This window comes from Leucopleurus acutus, assembly GCF_964270905.1.
Source record: "Leucopleurus acutus genome assembly, chromosome: 11".
NCBI lineage: Eukaryota > Metazoa > Chordata > Mammalia > Artiodactyla > Delphinidae > Leucopleurus > Leucopleurus acutus.
Window position 1 is genome coordinate 38,205,161 of NC_139152.1, and position 19,863 is coordinate 38,225,023.

A 19,863-nucleotide genomic window follows, 5' to 3' on the forward strand; every position below is an offset into this window, starting at 1 on the left:
CGACCATTTGCAGGTAGACACTCTTGGGCCTTGAGTGTGCAAAGATCTTCACCCCTCATCTGGCTTTTAGTTGACAACCTGGAACTGAAGGGTAGACATCAACATGGAGGCTGAAGTGAAGAAGCTGCCGTGGGGAGGATTGCGGGGAAGGAGAGTGTGGGTGGTGTTCAGGACGAGTGCCTGGTCACTGCAGTGCGGCTTTTCCTCCAAAACTGCTGGTAGGTGAAACTTCCTTTCAGCGGTCCTTTCAGTAGCCCAGCACTTAAACCCAATTGCTGTGGTCTCAAATGGGGGAAAGTGGTGTCGTGATGATGACTCTGCTATTCACTGTGTGCTTCCCGAGAGACAAGCAACAGGATAAGCACCTTACAGATGGTCTCTCGTTTAATCCTCACATCATTCCTAAGAGGTTGCAGGCCATCCTAACCCCTGATTCAGAGGTTAAGAAATTGATTCCAAGTCCACCCAGCTCTAATTGGCATATCTAGTCTTACATCCAGAGCTGACGCCAAAGCCAGTTTTCTGTGCCTGGCTCTAAAATGTTCCCCGATGCCTTTGGAGGACCAAGAGGTAGGACAAATCCCAGGCCCCTCTGCCTTCACATGGGGACCACTTCCCTATTGCCAGAGACCTCAGGAGTCAGTTTGCTCTGTAATAGGTTTCTGAGCCCCAAGAGCATTGTCATTCGGATCTAATGTTACTGTGGACCTTTGCAATTGAGTAGCTAGATTTCCCCAAAAGATATTCAGGTAGTCAGGACACATTTAATGGGTTATACTGTGGCCTGCCCTATGGAACTGAGAAAAGAAAAATTCTGTATCTGAAAGGGAGGTGGGAGCAGGAAGCTCTAGTGTGAAAGGAGAACTGAATCACCTCAGGTCACCTGGGAGTTTTCTAGTAGCTCCATAAGGCCCTTTCTGGATGGTTCCAGGAAGGAGGGGCAGCTTTGTGAAGAAAGATCAATCACTTCCCAAAGCAGATTCAGCCTGAACTTGAGCCACATCTGCTCTCATCCCAGTTTCACCCTGTACTCACCCGGTTGTACCTCTTCTCCATCTGGGTTGCCCAATAGGACAGCTGTGCGCTTACAGAGAAAAGGTGCTTTCCTCCATGGGTTTTCAAAGCTGTCTAAATATATCTGGTCTAATACCAGTAGACTTCTTGTGCATGAATTTTGAAATAGGATCAAAACTACCTTCTGAATATGTATAGCTGTCTTCCTTTTTAACTGGTTATAGGACAGTCTGAATTTTGACGATGATGAAAACAGAAATGTCAATTGGTGCGGTTATTACAGACTAAGTGTCCTGAGCACTTCCTATTTGTGACAGAAGTAGTACAGCCATCTGAAAAAAATCTTGCCTCATTAGAAACTAAGTTATTTATTTTGAAATCAGTCTTTTACTCCTATTTATAGGGTCTGCCCTAAAACAACAGATGGTCTTTAAAATTATTAGTGCTTCTTTTGACTGATGCAATCACATTTCTTTGCCCGATTAACCCTTTTTTACCAACTTTGATGTTCCTTGGAGCTCATCCATAGATGACAATATTTTGACAATAAGAGTTAAAGCAGCCACAGCAAAAAGTAAATTTGCAACGAAAAGAGTCCCCAGTTGTCTGACCTATCCTTCTGCAGATACGTGGTACCATGTTTCCTACCCCCTTGGTAGCACTGTGACAGGGCCTGCTGTCACCTCTGCCAGCGTTGCGACGGGCATTCTACCTCATCAGATTTGTAACTGGCTCTGGCGGGAGGTCAACAACTCCCGCTGATTCTAAACTGAATTTAAATTAAAATCCCAGAGCAGGCTTCTTAAAAAATGTCTATTGTTTCTGATTTCAGCCCAGGTCAGCTTTCTAGGGTCACAGTTAGGGAAGCAGGGACTAGGGTTTGTTAGGTATTGTGACTATACGGCAATACGGTTTCATTCGTTTAAGCTCAGCTAAAGAACCAGGGCCAGTGATCAGTCCCAGAAGTTTAATGTCTAATTTACCCGACGTGTATGCATTGTTATGCAGGTCAACTTGAGTGGATCTCCCTAGCATGTTACCAAATGAGGTAATGAGACCCATCTGATGATCGAATGACTCTGTGTCTCCGGAGTATTCACCACAATGCTTGGCACATAATAATTGCCCAATAAATGGTATCTGTTACCGTTCTGCACACTTTGCAGAAATAAGCACAAGACAATGAATATTCAAAGCCCACGTTTATAGGCACAGAGTATTCTCTAATGCTCACTCCATACCGAAACAGCTGTCAAGCCCACACCTCTACTCCCATTCTTCCCACTACGGGACTAAGGAGACAAGGTATTTATTAGAGAATAGTTAGTCCTTCAGGTTAACTCCAAACCTTACTGTTAAAGTGAGAAAGCATAGTTTAGGCTCTACGTAAGAAATGTATTAATTAAAAAGTAGAAGTGTTCCCAAATCGAATATCACATCTATACTTTTTAATGGTGCCAGTGTAAGTTAGCACAACTTTATGTGAGGTAGCAATTTAGTGATTAAGAATGTGGGCTCTGAAGCCAAATTTTCTTGAGTTCTAATTCTGGCTCCACAGCCTACTACGTCTGTGGCCTTTGATGAGTTGCTTAACTTCTCTGTGCCTCAGTTTCCTCATCTTTAAAATGGAAATAAACAATAATACCTACCTTATACAGTTATATGAAATATGTTTGTTAATATGTGTAAACACTTAAAATAAGTCACAACTTATCTCAGGTATTTAATAAATAATAATACTAATTACCGGAAAATAATTTGACAATAAATAGGAAGAACTTAGATCCCATTGGTGTCACTTCTGGGAGTCTGCATCCTAAAAATAATGCACAGAGATGTTCACAAATAGCACAGAAGGTAAGGGCACAGGCTTTGGAATCAGGCAAGTAAAGGTAAAAAGTATGTTTGAAAGTATTCATTCAAAGCAAGGATAACATAAATTCATAAATGACAGATCAAAAGTAAATACTCAGGTGTCTAGGCTAGGGGAAACCTATAAACCCTCTGTAAACCCTTAGAGATACTGTGGGAAACAGAATACAGGGCTGACTGTTCCTTAGTCCCGATCCGATGTGGTTACTTTTGGTTTCTTATTAGTTTGGATGTCCGAAGGCAATATAGCTGGAGAAAGGATCTTCATCCCAGAGTGAGAGAAATCAAAGTGATAGCAAGTGATGAAAGGCATCAAGGGAAGTGGGGATATAGATGAGAAAATGAGAAAGTGAATGACAAGATCGGAAGGCAGAAGAATCTGAAGGCACAGATGCATAGCGTGAGCTAGTTCAGGCCAGGACGAGGGCAGGGTCATCTCAGGAAGTTGGAGGGGGCTATTTGATGCTAAAATCTTGCTGGGCAGAAATATAATTTTTGTCTTCTCTGCTGAAAAGGTAGCTTTGGGGAGGAAGGGTTGGTTTTTGTCTTTGTTTTTTCTATTCCGTCTGGGAAGCAATAAAAGGGGAAGAACTCTATTCATTACTTGAGTAGAGTCACATGCTTTACTAAAATGTTTCTTTTCAAAGTAATTGTTCTTAAAATAGGAAAAACCCAGTAATTTCCAGTGTGCTTGATTTTGAAGGACTATTTATTCAGTTGTATTTTAGACATCCAATGCTATTTCATAATCACAAATGGGGTCATTTTAATAAGAGATTTATTGATATGTTTATAGCTAACTACACACACACACATATATGTACTTCTAAGATAAAATACTCAAAGTTTTTGATGCAAATGTAACATGTCCAAAACTGAACTCATCCTTTCTTCCCCCAACCCAAGCTCTCCTCTCCTCCATAGAACCCATCTTGGGAAACCGTACCATCGTGGTCACAGCAGCTCAGGCGAGAGGTAGGGGAGTATCTTAGTGTCTCCTTCACCCTTCACATCCAATTGATGCATTCTTTGAACAAACATTTACTAAGTGCCAGGCTTTCTGCGAGTCTTTCATGGAGCTTGGAAAGACCAACATTCCACAATGATCTCACCAGTGAATGTACGATTTATAGATGGAGAGAAGTGCTGTGAGGAAAAGGACTCAGTATGACTCTCTAGGGTAACAGAGGCACATGCACTGGGCTGGGAATCAGAGGAGGCTTCCCAGAAGACATGAGCCTTGCTTGGATTCTATCCTCTTTATGCTGAGGGTTTTAATAGGGAGGAGGTGATGGACATGATGCAGTGAGCATTTTCAAAGGAATAATCACTAGTCCTATCACTCCACCTTCTAAATACTCGTAGCATTTGTTCCTTTTCCTAACTCCTTACAGCCATAACTAGTATGAGCCTCTAGTAACACACTTCTGGGAAAAGTTCTCTTCAAAAGGCATTGATAACGTACCTCATCCTTAAAAACATCTTGATTTTACTTCTGCAACATAATATGTACTTGTATATACTTGTCAGTAATACGCCTGTATTACTGTCCTGTTTATTATATGCATTAAAAACATTCACAAAACTTAAAATTAAATAGCAGTATTTTACACTTATTTGTTAATATTTTTATTGCTAAAATATTGTTCTAATTATTATTAAAATATTAACATTTTAGTGAGCTAAGTTGAATTCAATATACTTTATTTTTAAAATCTTAGTCTAACGCTCTGTCATACAGCAATTCACGAGTCTGGTTCCAAATTTGGTTAATTTTGACTCTTGAATTTAATGGCGTCATAACTGGAAAAGAGACCCCACAGAGACACGGGGACCCAATGGAGGCAGTGTACTGTTGGCTATACTTATCAAATCAAGCTGCCCAGTTCTTAATCCTATCCACTAATTGACAAAGATGTATTTTTTCACTGTTACTCTACAAAGATGCACTTAGATGGAGGTCATCATTCATGGTTATGGAAGTGAGCCATGGGCCCTACTTGATAATTCTGAATTTGTTTTGATGGACTCCTTATCACATTTGATTAGATGGTCATTGCTTTACCTTGCAATGTGGCTGACCAAAGAGCTCTCTCTAGGGGTGAAAGTGTCAGCTCTACCTTTTTTATTTCCTTAGGCTTGAATTATTATTATTTTTCAGCTGAAATTTCTTTAGAGGAATCTTTTAAATCTACTTTGTCCAGTTTTGGAGGACACGTTAAAGTAGATAAAACAGAAAATATAATTTGTAAATTCACTCAACCAAGCATACAGAAATGCAATACATTGCAATATACTGAAAGGGGACGAATTAACTAAGGCACCACTGTCACCTTCTGTGCTCCTTCCTCAAGATACCTGGGATGCTGCAATTGACGGGGGCCGTCTAATGTGTGGGCTGAGGGAGAGCCATCATTGGTCTATTCATCTACATAGGAGGAACAATATTTTCTCCCTGCAGCCCACTTTGTTACCCCGCCTTAGCCTTCCACAAGAGCCTCCTAGCTGGTCTCCCTCCAGCCACTCTTGGCCACATAATCTCTCCACAACAGTTTAGAAGTCACTTGCCTGAGTTGGCAGTCTCTGAAACCCATTGCAATGATTTATTCAGAGACTATCTTCCCCACAGGTCTGCAAGCTTCATAAAGGAAAATGGCATGTTTTTAACTGTTTCCAAGCACCTCAGATATAATACAAGCTCAATAAATATTTGTCTAATTAATGAATGTATGAATGAATATATAGAATATCTTTACAGTTAAGTAGCTCTAATTCTTTTCTATTGAATTTAAATTTCATGTCCTTAAAATGACAAGGAATATTAAAATATTTATATAAAATATTTATCAAATGTACACTTAGCTAAGTTTTTAAAGTCTGAGAGCCTATATATACAAATCAAATGAATAGCCATTTTTGGAATCTTGTGATGAATAAATTATCATTTTAAAACATCAAGGGTAAATGTCTATTGAATGACACTTTTAAAAGGAAAAAAGGAACGTCAACCTGTGTTTAAAAAGTAATGTATTAACCTATAACGGAAAAGAATCTGAAAAGGAATATATATGTGTGTGTGTATATATATATATATATATATATATATATATATATATATCTCCCTGAATCACTTTGCTGTACACCTGAAACATTGTAAATCAACTATACTTCAAGAAGAAATAAAAATTTTAAAAATTACAAAAAACTTTTAAATAATGTATTTAATTTAACAGGGTTCTAGTTTATGGGAATGATCTGGAAAATTCAGAGCCCCAACCACCTAAAAATGATCATTCCTTAATAGCAAGTGTGGTTTTTACTTCCAGACTTACCTGGATAAGTGCCAGCTTTCTCTAAGTCACATTTGCTGTATGAAAATCACATTTGTAAATGGAGGCTAATTAAATTTTGTGATTTAAAAAACAGTTATAACTTAATTGTCCTGTTGTGCCTCCTTGTTCTTCTCATAACAGTTAGTATTTAGACATCATCCTATACTTAAGATACAAAGCACTTACCAATATCAATTTAATAATGAATTCAATAGTTCTTTCTCTATATTCAATATTGTAACTTTGATCAAAAAAGAAATGCACTGATCTTTCCTTTTCAATTTTGAAAAGGAACAGAATGAAAGAAAATTGTCTTATTGCTGGCATTTGTTCATTCGTTCATTCATTCATTTGTTCAACACATGTGTTCAAAGTTAAGTCCTTTGGCAGTGTTCTTTCTCTGATTTTCTGTTCTCCTTTGGAAACTTACTCCTGCATTTATTTTTCTACTACGGTATTTTCATCCTCTGCTCTACCGACTGTAAAGTATTCAATCCTCTCCCATCATTAAAAATAAAGAAAGAGAGGATGGAGGAGAAGTGGGGTGGCGGTTGGGGGGAGGGAGGAAATTTCCTTTGATTTTACATTTCTCCCTGGCTATAGCTCTCATCTTTCTTCTATTTAAGGGCCAAGATTCGAACAGTTAACAATATGTTTCCAATTCTTTACCTCCCATTCACTTTTTAAATACACACACACACACACACACACACACACACATACACACAATTGTAAAATTTATTCTCACTGTGGAAAAGTTGGAAAATGCAGTCAAATGTAAAGAAGAAAACCCAAATCATTCATAAGCTTACAGACTCTAGATAACTACTATTGACATTTACTTCATTTTGTATATGTGCATACCATTATTACAATCAGAATCATGTCCAGTTTTGTATTTTGGTGACATTAAATTTTGATCATTTTACTATGTCATTAAAAATTCTTCAAAAACATAAAATTTTAAGACTACAAAGTATTCCATCATACAGTTTTGCAATCATTCTCATTGATTTCAGATTTTTACTTTTTATATAAGTGTATTAAACTTTTCCCTCATCTCTGATTATTTCCATAGATAAATTTCTAGAAGTGGAATTCCAGGGTTAAAATGTATCTATGTTTTAAAATGCTTGCTACAAATTTAAAATCACTTTCTAGAAAGAAAGTATGCATTAAAACATTAATAGTATGTGAAACTGCTCGTGGCATTGAATCTTCAGCATTCTTGGGTATTATAATGTTACTTTTATTAATTTAGTAAGTGAACAAGGGTTTCTGGGTTTAATTTGCATTTCTTTTGTTACCAGTTTTATTGAATTTTTAAAATGTGCTTATTAGACCTTTTATTTCTTCTCTGAATTGTGTATCATGTGCTTTACTCATTTTCTCCTAATATTTTAGTGTTTTTAAATCCATTTGTGTAAGCTTTTTATATTTTAAAAGTCATAATCATAGCTACAGTTTTTCCTTTGTCTGCCTTTTATTATTTTTTATGTTCAGACGTCAAAATTTTTATGTCAATGAACTGTTGAATTTTTTTTTCTTAGACCTACAAATTCATTTCTTATCCAGAGGAAAGATAATATACACCAGAACTTGGCTTTAGTTCTTATGACTTAGATATTTTTCCACCCATTTAATTCTTTAATCCATCTAGGGAGAGTTAAGAATCTAAACTGATTTGCTCCAAATCGCTAACCAATTATTCCACTACCCGTTGTGAAAATGCCTTCTCTTCTCTCCTCAGTTGTGGTGCCACTTTTATCAGATGCTATTATTTATTACTGTTTATTATTCCAGATGAATTTAGGATTATTAATAAGTCAATAAAAGAAAACAATTGGACTTTTGTCACACCTATAATTCAATTTAAACACACACATAAAATATTTACAATGAAAACCTAAAATACCCAAGGATTCTCTTAACACAAAACGTATAGGCTATCTTTCTATATTTTTCAAAGTATAAAATTTTGCTAATATATAAATAAAGATCTGAATACAATGAGAAATATACCACACTCCTGAACAGCCTGAAGATAGCAATTTTTCCTAAATTAATTTATAGAAAAGGAAATTTGCCAACCAAATTTTAGTTTTTAAAATAAAATATCAATTGTCCGCCAGAGGGCAGACAGCAGAAGCAAGAAGAACTACAATCCTGCAGCCTGTGGAACAAAAACCACATCACAGAAAGAGAGACAAGATGAAAAGGCAGAGGGCTATGTACCAGAAGAAGGAACAAGATAAAACCCCAGAAAAACAACTAAATGAAGTGGAGATAGGCAACCTTCCAGAAAAAGAATTCAGAATAATGGTAGGGAAGATGATCCAGGACCTCGGAAAAAGAATGGAGGCAAAGATCGAGAAGATGCAAGAAATGTTTAACAAAGACCTAGAAGAATTAAAGAACAAACACCTAGAAGAATTAAAGAACAAACAAACAGAGATGAACAATACAATAACTGAAATGAAAAATATACTAGAAGGAATCAATAGCAGAATAACTGAGGCAGAAGAACGGATAAATGACTTGGAAGACAGAATGGTGGAATTCACTACCATGGAACAGAATAAAGAAAAAAGAATGAAAAGAAATGAAGACAGCCTAAGAGACCACTGGGACAACATTAAACGCAACAACATTCGCATTATAGGACTCCCAGTAGAAGAAGAGAGAGAGAAAGGACCCCCCAAAAAATTTGAAGAGATTATAGTTGAAATATTCCCTAACATGGGAAAGGAAATAGTGGCTCAAGTCCAGGAAGTGCAGAGAGTCTCAGGCAGGATAAACCCAAGGAGAAACATGCCGAGACACATAGTAATCAAACTGACAAAAATTAAAGACAAAGAAACTTTGTTGAAAGCAGCAAGGGAAAAACGACAAATAACATACAAGGGAACTCCCATAAGGTTAACAGCTGATTTCTCGGCAGAAACTCTACAAGCCAGAAGGGAGTGGCATGACATATTTAAAGTGATGAAAGGGAAGAACCTACAACCAAGAATACTCTACCCGGCAAGGATCTCATTCAGATTTGATGGAGAAATCAAAAGCTTTACAGACAAGCAAAAGCTAAGAGGATTCAGCATCACCAAACCAGCTCTACAACAAATGCTAAAGGAACTTTTCTTAGTGGGAAACACAAGAGAAGAAAAGGACCTACAAAAACAAACCCATAACAATTAAGAAAATGGTCATAGGAACATACATATCAATAATTACCTTAAACGTGAATGGATTAAATGCCCCAACCAAAAGACACAGGCTCACTGAATGGATACAAAAACAAGACCCATCTATATGCTGTCTACAAGAAACCCACTTCAGACCTAGGGACACATACAGACTGAAAGTGAGGGGATGGAAAAAGATATTCCATGCAAATGGAAATCAAAAGAAAGCTGGAGTAGCAATAATCATATCAGATAAAATAAACTTTAAAATAAAGAATGTTAAAAGAGACAAGGAAGGACCCTACGTAATGATCAAGGGATCAATCCAAGGAGAAGATATAACAATTATAAATATTTATGCACCCAATACAGGAGCACCTCAATACATAAGGCAACTGCTAACAGCCATAAAAGAGGAAATCGACAGTAACGCAATAATAGTGGGGGACTTTAACACCTCACTTACACCAATGGACAGATCATCCAAACAGAAAATTAATAATGAAACGCAAGCTTTAAATGACACAATAGACCAGATAGATTTAACTGATATTTATAGGACATTCCATCCAAGAACAGCAGATTACACTTTCTTCTCAAGTGCACACGGAACATTCTCCAGGATAGATCACATCATGGGTCACAAACCAAGCCTCAGTAAATTTAAGAAAATTGAAATCATATCAAGCATCTTTTCTGACCACAATGCAATGAGCAAAAAAAACAAAAAAAAAAAGGCCTGCTGGTTACAGAAAGATAAACATCCCAAATGTTCATTCAGAGGGGGCTAGTGAAAGCAATTATGTCTGCACAGTGGAACACTCAGCAGCCTTCAAAAAAAAAAAAAGAATCCACCTGCCAATGCTGGGGACACGGGTTTGAGCCCTGCCCCGTGATGATCCCACATGCCACGGAGCAACTAAGCTAGCGGGCCACAACTACTGAAGCCCATGCATCTAGAGACCGTGCTCCGCAACAAGAGAAGCCACTGCAGTGAGAACCCTCACACTGCAACGAAGAGTAGCCCCCACTCCCCAGAACTAGAGAAAGCCCACTTGCACCAATGAAGACCCAACGCAGCCAAATAAATATGTAAATTAATAAATAAATTTATTTAAAATAATATGAATTGTCCTAACCATGCACAGCTAAGACACCATTTTTAAGTAAATTACATTTCTTTGTCAGGTAAGCATAAATAGGGACTTTTCATGTACTTGGTTTCTAGCCATCCACAATATATTGGTTGGCATTCTTATTCTATAGGTAAACATGGTAGACACAACTCGTGTTTGTTACATGGAGTAAAATAGCATCTTGGTCTAAGTCACCAAGAATGTTTGAAAATCAACCAATTAGACACCTGTCATAGGTTGGGTTCCCTGGGAAACAGTGTGAGACTGAGGTTAACGAGCATAAGGTTTATTAGGGATGTTCTTGGGATCCACGCTTGAGGAAGGGGAGGAAAGGAAGCAAGGTTAGGGAAGAGAGAGGAGTTGGGCTATGACACAGTCTCAGCGAAAGCCTCAGCCAACCCCACAAGGAGCTCAAGGCTGCAGTGGCCCTTCAGAGCTGTCTTGAGTTAGGGTGAGGACCCGGATATCTTTACCTCCATATTGACCAGTCATGGGACGCAGGCTGCCTTGGGAAAAGAGTGTGACCTCGGGCTACTCAGCTTTCTTTCACAGAGATACTTCCGCAAGAGGGCAGATAAGTGAGGGCTTCTGACAGCAGCAGTCCTAAAGGGGGAGAGGGACAGTGTCCTGCGGTGTCCTCTGTAGCATAAACTTAAATTCGTCCTCATAATTTCCACATCGTGTATCATCAATGTCTATTCAATAAGATTTGTAACAGTAGAAAACAATTCTTGAGAGAATTATTTTTTAAAACACACAGCCTAGTGTACTCCATGTCATAAACAGATAAGAAATAGAAAAGAGGGACTTCTCTGGTAGTCCAGTGGTTAAGACTTCACCTTCCAATGCAGGGGGTGCAGGTTCAATCCCTGGTCAGGGAGCTAAGATCCCACAGGCCTCGTGGCCAAAACATAAACCAAAAACATAAAACAGAAGCAATATTGTAACAAATTCAATAAAGACTTTAAAATGGTCCACATCAAAAAAGAAAAAAAAATCTTAAAATGAAAAAAAAGAAAGGTTCTAAGGTCCTCTTGTCTGACTCTTGGGCATGAAAAACTATAACGGAAGCGTTTGGATTTTGCTTTCCATTCCCTTTGCTTTTCATTGTCTTCTTTGGTGAAGCAGCAAAGCAAAAAGAAGCCAGGGAGAAATAGTAAGGGATCGAGGTTCACATATATTCTTGAACAGGGAATGTTGATAGTGATCTATCCATATTAAGAAAGATAGCTCATTCTTCTGACCTTTACGAAGTGGGGTTGGGGGATGAGGGGACAGGTAGAGATGGAGGGGAGAATAGGAGGGTTGCAGAGGTGCTGACCGAGGAAGATTGCAGGGGAAGGAACAGAAGGAAAAATGACCAAACCCCTACTTGTGCCCACCTCTAAGTAACATGCGTGCGTGTTTTCTGTTTTGCCTTCACAACAAACTTTGAGGTAGGCACTATTAGCCCCAGTTTTCAGAGGGAGGATGTGAAGGGCAGAGAGGGAGTATAACTTAGTCAAGATTTTATAGACAGTAGCTGAGCTAGAATTCAAACCCCCATCTGTCTGCTCTCAGTGCCTGTGTTTCTTTCTGTTATATGCTATAAATATGAGGGATAGAACAGGACCAAACAGTTAGAAATCATCCTGCCATTCTAGCATCACTCAGCTTCATCATCCATGTGGTTTAATGAACATTTATTGAGTGATTACCAGGCACGTCACTATTGGTTGGGATTAAAAAGCGATGAGTAACATACAGTATTAGTCACGAAGATCTACTGTGCTTATCAGCCCTGTTAATTACTAGCCTATCGATTTTGCCATTTTGTTCCTATACCCGTGGCAAAGTAATGGAAATGGTCATCCAATTAATTTCTTGGATAGCTTGCCCGAGTTACCTAAATGCATGACAAGCTGACATTTGAAAGACATTAAAAACATGAGGTATGCCCGGAGGTGGATCTTTGGAGATGAAAGGAGAAGCTGCTGACATGGACGGGGGACTCCTTTTTCTAATGGAGGCAAAGTAAAAGAATGTGATCTAAGGGGAGTAAAAATGCGAGGTGAGGGGGACACTCCTGAGTTGTTTGTTGACTTCAGTGAAGGACCTAAGAGAGTAAGTTAGAGGCTGTACATTCTTTCTCTTGGTATAGCGTCCTGGTTACAAGCATGGGCTTTGCTGCGAAATATACGCAAGTTCCCGTCTTGTCCACATGTGAGATGCATGTGTGGGCAAGTGACTTATCTTCCATTATCTTGAGTATCTTTACTTATAAACAGGGATATTTATAGTACCCATCTCATAGGCTTGCCATGTGGGCTACATGAGATACAGGCTTAAATAAGGCCTGACACTTTTTGCTTTCTGCTGATTAGCTCTTGTTAAGAATTAGTATGCTTTACTTGAACACTTATTTAGCTCTAGGTTATATTCAATATGGGAGACAGTAGAGCCTGGTGGTTTAAAAAATGGGGTCTGGAACTGGACAGCCAGAGTTCAAACCCAGACTCCGCCTTGTGCTGGCTATGTGAGTGACCTTGGGCGAGTTAGTTAACCACACGGGGCCTCAATTCTCTTGTCTGCAAAGTGGAGAGTATGACAGATCCTACTCCAACGTTGTCATGTAGATTGTGACTTCATGTATGTAAAGCCCCTAGGACAATACCATATAGAAGAGCTATGTGTTCACAGTTATCTACATACACACACAGATATGTGTACTTCTAAAATAAAATACTCGAAGTTTTTGATTCAGATGTAACACGTCCAAAATTGAACTCACCCATTTTTTCCCCCAACCCAAACCCTTTCCCTCCTCCCATAGACCCCATCTTGGGAAACTGCACCACTGTGGGCACAGCTGCTCAGGTGAGAGGTTGAGGATACACATGTCTTCAGACATACACGAACACACTGGAAAGTACACACACACACACACACACACACACACACACACACACACACCAGCTACAAATGGTCCAAGCGCTACAGTCCCTTCTCTGGGGAAACGAGCAACACACTTACTCCTGTGCTGAATTTCCCTGGGAAAGGGACCTGACTTCTGTAACAGAATCTAAGGTCAAGATAAGACGGGAGGAACGTGCAGCTCGTGGTACAGCCAGCACAGGCCAGAGAGTAACCCTAGTGTCCTCTTCACCTTCCTTATCGGCCTGCTTGCCTTCCTTCCATCACTCCCACCCGCCATTGTTCCCCTGGGGCCTCTCCTGTGCCCAGTCCCTGGTTTCAGTGAATTTCAGCAATGAGCCTTCCCTTAAGTATGAACTCTAATTAAAGTATTTGCTGATAACTTCAGGTAGGAAACCTCCCAGGGGGGCCTTCTTATTTTTTACAGGAGGAAAAGTCAATGCCTGTTTCGTTGCTTCTGCCTCTCCAGCCCTCCCCGTTTCTCCTTAATTTCTGTCCTGTTGTGGGACGAACTCGCAGCAAGTGGAGCAGTGGGACGTGTGGTTTTATTCTCGGTGCTGTTCCTCTGGAGGTGCCGGGTTACACGTGCAAGGTTTGCCAGGACACAACCCACATCACCTGTACTGCTCCCTTCCCAGGTGATGGGGCAAAGCAGGGCTGCTATTTTCGTTTAGAAAAAAGTTATCACCAGGTATCTAGTACGTCTCTTTGGCTTTTCTCTTATAAGACACTTTCACATCTTTAGCAGGGGAAAAGAAGTGAGCCAGAGGACACATTAAAAAGAGGAAGGAGACATAGGTTTAGGTGAGGGGTCTTTATTTTCCTAGATAAATGTTTGCCTTTTGTAGATTATATTTCATTCCCTATCTCTTTATAAGCTAATCTTTTTCTGTGGTCCTCAATTAATTGTTCAACTTCTTCCTTAAAAATATCTACTGAACCCTTGCTACTCAAGAACCAACACCACAGGCATCACCTGGGAGCTTGTTAGAAATGCAGGATCTCAGACCTATGGGATCAGAACCTGCACTTTAACCAGATCCTCAAGTGATCCCTATGCCCACGGAAGTCTGAGAAGCACTGTATTAACCCATCACAGCTGCCTGCAAACACTCTATGCTTCCTTGTCAGTGGCTGAAAAAAATCTTAAAATTGTGTTCCAGAATTGCACCAACATATACTGATCGTTTATCCTTGACTTCGTGCATTGATTTTTCTCTTAAAGTTGTGTATAGTCAGGGACACTCAAGACGGGGGTGATGTAAGTACTCTACCCTCCAAGAAGTAGAGGGGTAGAGTACCTTACTGTACTTCTAGGAGAAGATGGAGATTTAAATCTTTGTCTTAGGGTAAAAATGGTGATGAGGAAAGGAAGAGGCATGAGCAGAATCTAAAGTAACCTCAGGACTGGAGCTGAAAGGGTGGACTTGGAATGGCCATATTGGGTAGCAGTGAGAATAAGTTACCAGGCACTAATCTAATACCCATGGTTGGAAAGCAGAAGCAATGTAGGGGCAGCTAAGAGACTATCTTGTGGACATTTAGCAAAGAAATAACATGTCTAAAAAGGATGTTGCAATTTCTTAAAGAAGTTGTAAAAGGTGGACTGGTACTTTTCCAAGCCTCAGTTTTTCCATCTGTCAAATGGAGGGTCATTTCCAGTGTGCCGATTGTTGTAAGGAATAAAAACAAACCACGCAAAGAGCTTAGACCAGGGTCGGCACATAGGAAGCAGTGAACTGGCACAGAGGTAGCTAGAGTTATGCTATCACTACTCTTGAGAGACTGAAAGCAGAGAACGTATCTAGGAAGCTCTTCTAGTAGTAATAATCATAGCAACAGTGATTAAGTGCTCACTGTGAGCTGGGCACTTTCCTAAAAGTGCTTTACAGAAAGTAGCACATATGTGCCTCACCACAGTCCTCTGAGATAGGTACTGTTATCCCCATTTGTCAGATTGAAAACTGAAGGACAGAGGGCATCAGCGATTTGCATAATTTCTCCACCACCACGCTATTCCACTACACGTGTTCCAGTGAAGACAAGGAAGAGGGGTATGGAGGGAGAAATAGAAAAGAAAGGGATGAGCGAAAACCCACCAGGGGGGAAGAGTGGCAGTGAGTGAGCAAACAGCCCTGGCTGAAGAGACAAGGGTCCAAAGTAACTCTGAACTGCTGAGCAGAGCTGGGAGAAAAATGGTACCCATGCCAGAGATGGAGGTTTGTTTTGGTTTTGGTTTACCATACTCGAAATGTTTAAGGTTTGATCAAAGTCTCTGGGATCATTTTGAAGCCATAAATCATTATTTTTGAAAACTAAGATTGCTTTTGCTTTTTTGAACAAAGAATACTCAGAACCAGCCATCCACCTGAAGCCTGTGTGTTCAGTGATTAGTTCTGTACATAGGTGAGCATTTCTCTCAAGTAGCACATATTTAAAGAGCATAAGTGGCTTTTTTTCACACCCCATTTAATTTACACTGGTTTTACCTTCCTGCACAGATGGCCTGCTTTTCCTCTTCCTGTGCTTAATTCTCACTGAAGCCGAAGAGTGTTAAATGCCCATGAGGATTCAGTGGCGTTAAAGGATCCAGGAAGAGGAGTCAGATGGCGCCAGTATTACAACAAACCTGCAAGGAATGGTTCCTAAAGTTATGATATTATGCACAAAGCATGAAAAAGATATTTTGCAGCATTGTTAATAAAATGGGAAGATGCAAGAAATGCTAACTGAAAATAAAGGAGGAAACTAAATAGTATATGCAGTGTAATTCTCAAATGGTGAAAGTAAAATGTATATAAATGTATGTTTATATTTATCACATATTTTTAAAAGGCTGAGTAGTCATTTTATAATCAGAAAAATCCCGTGCTTTTAAAAAAGAAAAGCAACATTTAGAGTCTCTGTGTTTCCTGTTAGGTGTTTAAATCTGAATGAAAGCAGCAGTTTCTGCTGAATTTTTTGCCTGGTCTGTTTGGGAGAGCCTTAAGTTCAGGGAAGAAGAGAGGAGCTCTTCATCATCACCAGCTGTCAATTGTTGAGTGACACTAAGTAGAATTGCTCTTCCTATTAAGTGGAAAAGTCAGCCCAGAGGGACAGGAAGAGAGGGTGGTGGGAAGGAAGAACCTTCAGAAGAGCCTTCCTCTTCAGCATTTTTCAGTGATGATTACACCAGGGACTCCGCCAGCTGCAGCCTGCAGCTGTGTTTCCAGCTGTGCCTGGATAGGGCTGGAGGATGTGTATGTCAAGTGCCCTAGCGGCCCTTTTCGGGAGCATGCAGACTAGTCAGTACATGCAGTGGAGCTGTGGCTGCACTGAAACTCTAGGAAGGGGCTTTCTGGACAACTTTCAGAAGGCTGAAGTTCTACCTTTCAGATGTCAGAAAGATCAAGTGAGTCCATGTACATAAAAAACTGAAACTTACAAAGCACTATATTGATTCGCTTGTTGAGATGATTTCTGTCCTTAAGCTCTAAAACTTTAAAGCTTAATCACGGTGACTTTCATAAATGCAGCAGACAAAATCTTTCTATTGCTTAGCATATTTAAAAATTTTGAAAACAGCATTACACTGACCATAAAGAATGCTTTATAGCAAGAAAATTATGATCCATCACTCTCAAGAACCAAATTATTTCCATTTGGGGGGCTTTAAAGTGTTTATGCTTATAGTATAAGAAAGTTACATGACATTACAGAAATTCTGCAGAAAAAAATATCATCCCTCTAAAATTCCATGACCCTAAGGCAACTGTCGTCAATTATGTGTAGCCTCTTCCAAGTTTTTTCCTAGAGGCAACATCTTTAAAATTTAAATTGTAGTGGATATAATAAATTTGTAATCTGATTTTCTTTTGCTCTTCTGTTTGACACCATATTAAGTAGGAGTCAGTTTAGGATAATGGTTAAAAAATCTCATGCTCTGGAGTCAGGTAGGAGCTTCTTTAAGGAGTTCTCCTCCTATTAACTGGAAAGGGGAAGTCACTCAGAGAGATCACTGAAAGAGGGCAGGGGAAATGAAAGAAGAATCTTCAAAAGAGACTTCAAAGGGGGGTAATACCCACTTCACAGAATTATTGTGAGACAGATATGAAGTAATATCCTCAACATTGCTAATTTATGGCCTGGCACATAGAAAGCATTCAGTATATGGTAGTTATTGTATCATACATATGTTGTTACATAGACTTTATGCTAATTATTTTAATACCAATATAAGATTCCATAGATAAATGTACTATAATATCTCTATTGTTGACCATTAATTTTCTTATAATTTTTCAGTATTATAAATAATGCAGGACATGGCTTTTCTTACATTTTAGATTATCTCTTGAGACCATACACAATTTAATGGAATTACTATGTCAATGAACATTTTCTTGGTTCTTGATACATTTTGCTATATTGATTTCCAAACATGTTCCAACTTATAATGTCATTATCAATATTTGAAAGCAATATTTTTACTGCACCATTGCCAGGATTAAATATTAAAGTTAATTTGTGTGTGTGTGTGTGCGTGTGCACACATACATGTGTTTGTGTATGCTCACTAATTTGGTAAGAAGCTAGTGATGATGTATGAGGATTTTTGCTAAGCCGGGGCAAAACTTCTGATAAGCTGGCATGTGGAATTAGGAAGCAATGCTCCCTAGAAGTACTCTTCATGATATGGACAGACTAAGTTTCTAACTACTGTAGAAAGTTCCAGAAATTTAACTCCCATGGTATATGCAGAACAGATGCCCAACTGTATCTCCTGACTTGCATTTGTCCAAGAACTCAGTGGGAACGAAATAGTGTTCAGCTCATGAATGGGGGTCATCAGGTGTAAGAAGTTTTAATGGTAAAAGAGAGAACCTCCAAAAAAGAAAGGAAGGAAAGAAGGAAGGGAGGGAGGGAGGGAGGGAGGAAGAAAAGAAGGAAGAAAAACTAAACTTCAGGAAGAGGCAGTTGAGCCTTTGAGGAAAAAATTCTCTTTGAATAAAAATATATTCTGACAGAGTAGCTCAACAGCAAGGTCTCACTGCTGAAAAGAGTTGGTGCTTTCTGAGCACTTAGAAAGAGAAGATGATAATAAAAAAAGGAAAAACATATCACATGTCTGCTGTAGCAATCTTTCTCTGAAACAACTAGTCAGGAAAAGTGAGTATTTCCAACCAGGTAGAGAGTGGAAAAAGCCCTAGAGTCGGTGGGCCAGACAGTAGCCTGTGGGCAACAGAGCATTAGCCATTGGGGGGACAGGGATGGCTGAGACAGGGACAACAATGCTCTGGGCACCACTTTGATGACATGTGAGGCAGTGGGCCTACCTGTAGCTGCTTGCTGTCCTCTTTCTGAATTTCTGCTTCTGATCTACTATGGTCTTGGAAACTAGATACCAAATCTTGTCAGACTTAGTGGTAAAATAACAATAAAAAGTCTCTAGGAGGAGGATCCTGGGAAGGCAGTGGAGTAGGAAGCACCAGAAATGTCTTCCCACCTAGAAAAAATTGGACTGGCAGAATCTGTCTGATGTAACAATTTTGGAACTTTGGAATTTGTTGAAGGCTTGAAACTTCCAGAGGAAGGTGTGGATGTTAAATTGCAGTTAATTTTGGTTAATTTACCTCACAGCACAGTAGCAGCTACCCAGTATCCACCCCCCAGACCCTTGGCAGGCAGCTATGCACACATTCCGGGAGAAGGTTGTATGCAGCTTGTAGGAGCCAGAGTGGGCAGTACGGGTCCTGTCTTACAAATACTGGAGATCTGTACTATGATGACTGATTACTGCTTCTGAGCACAGAGGTACAAAGAGGTGGGTGGCCATTGTTGTTGCATCTCTCTCCATTGTTTTAAGTTCCTCCCCCTATTGCTGAAGTTACTTACAAGGGATTTAAGTGCCAATGTCTTTTTATCTAATCATTTTTTCTTTTTTCTTCCCTTCTGGTAGCCAGACATTAAAGACTAAGATATTCAAAGGTAACTGCAAAAGTGGGGGACATTGGAAAGTTATTGCACATGCCCAGGAAAAGGCATACACTCAGAAGAGACGTGAGAAGATCTAAGTGTACTCCTCATGCCAATCCTTGGCACAGAGACATCCCACAACAATCAACCAATAAAGAAAAACAAAATCCATCAAACTCTAGGGAAAGGGAAGAATCTGATTTCCAGAGTTACTATATTATTAGATTCAAATGTCCAGTTTTCAACAACAAAAACAAAAAATCACAAAGCATACAAAGAAACAGGAAAGTAAGGCCCATTCAAAAGGAAAAAATAAGCAAAGAGAAACTGTTCCTGAGAAAGACCTTATGGCAGACCTATTAGACAAAGTCTTTAAAACAACTGTCTTTGACATAGCTTCATCCACCAGAGGGCAGACAGCCGAAGCAAGAAGAACTACAATCCTGCAGCCTGTGGAAC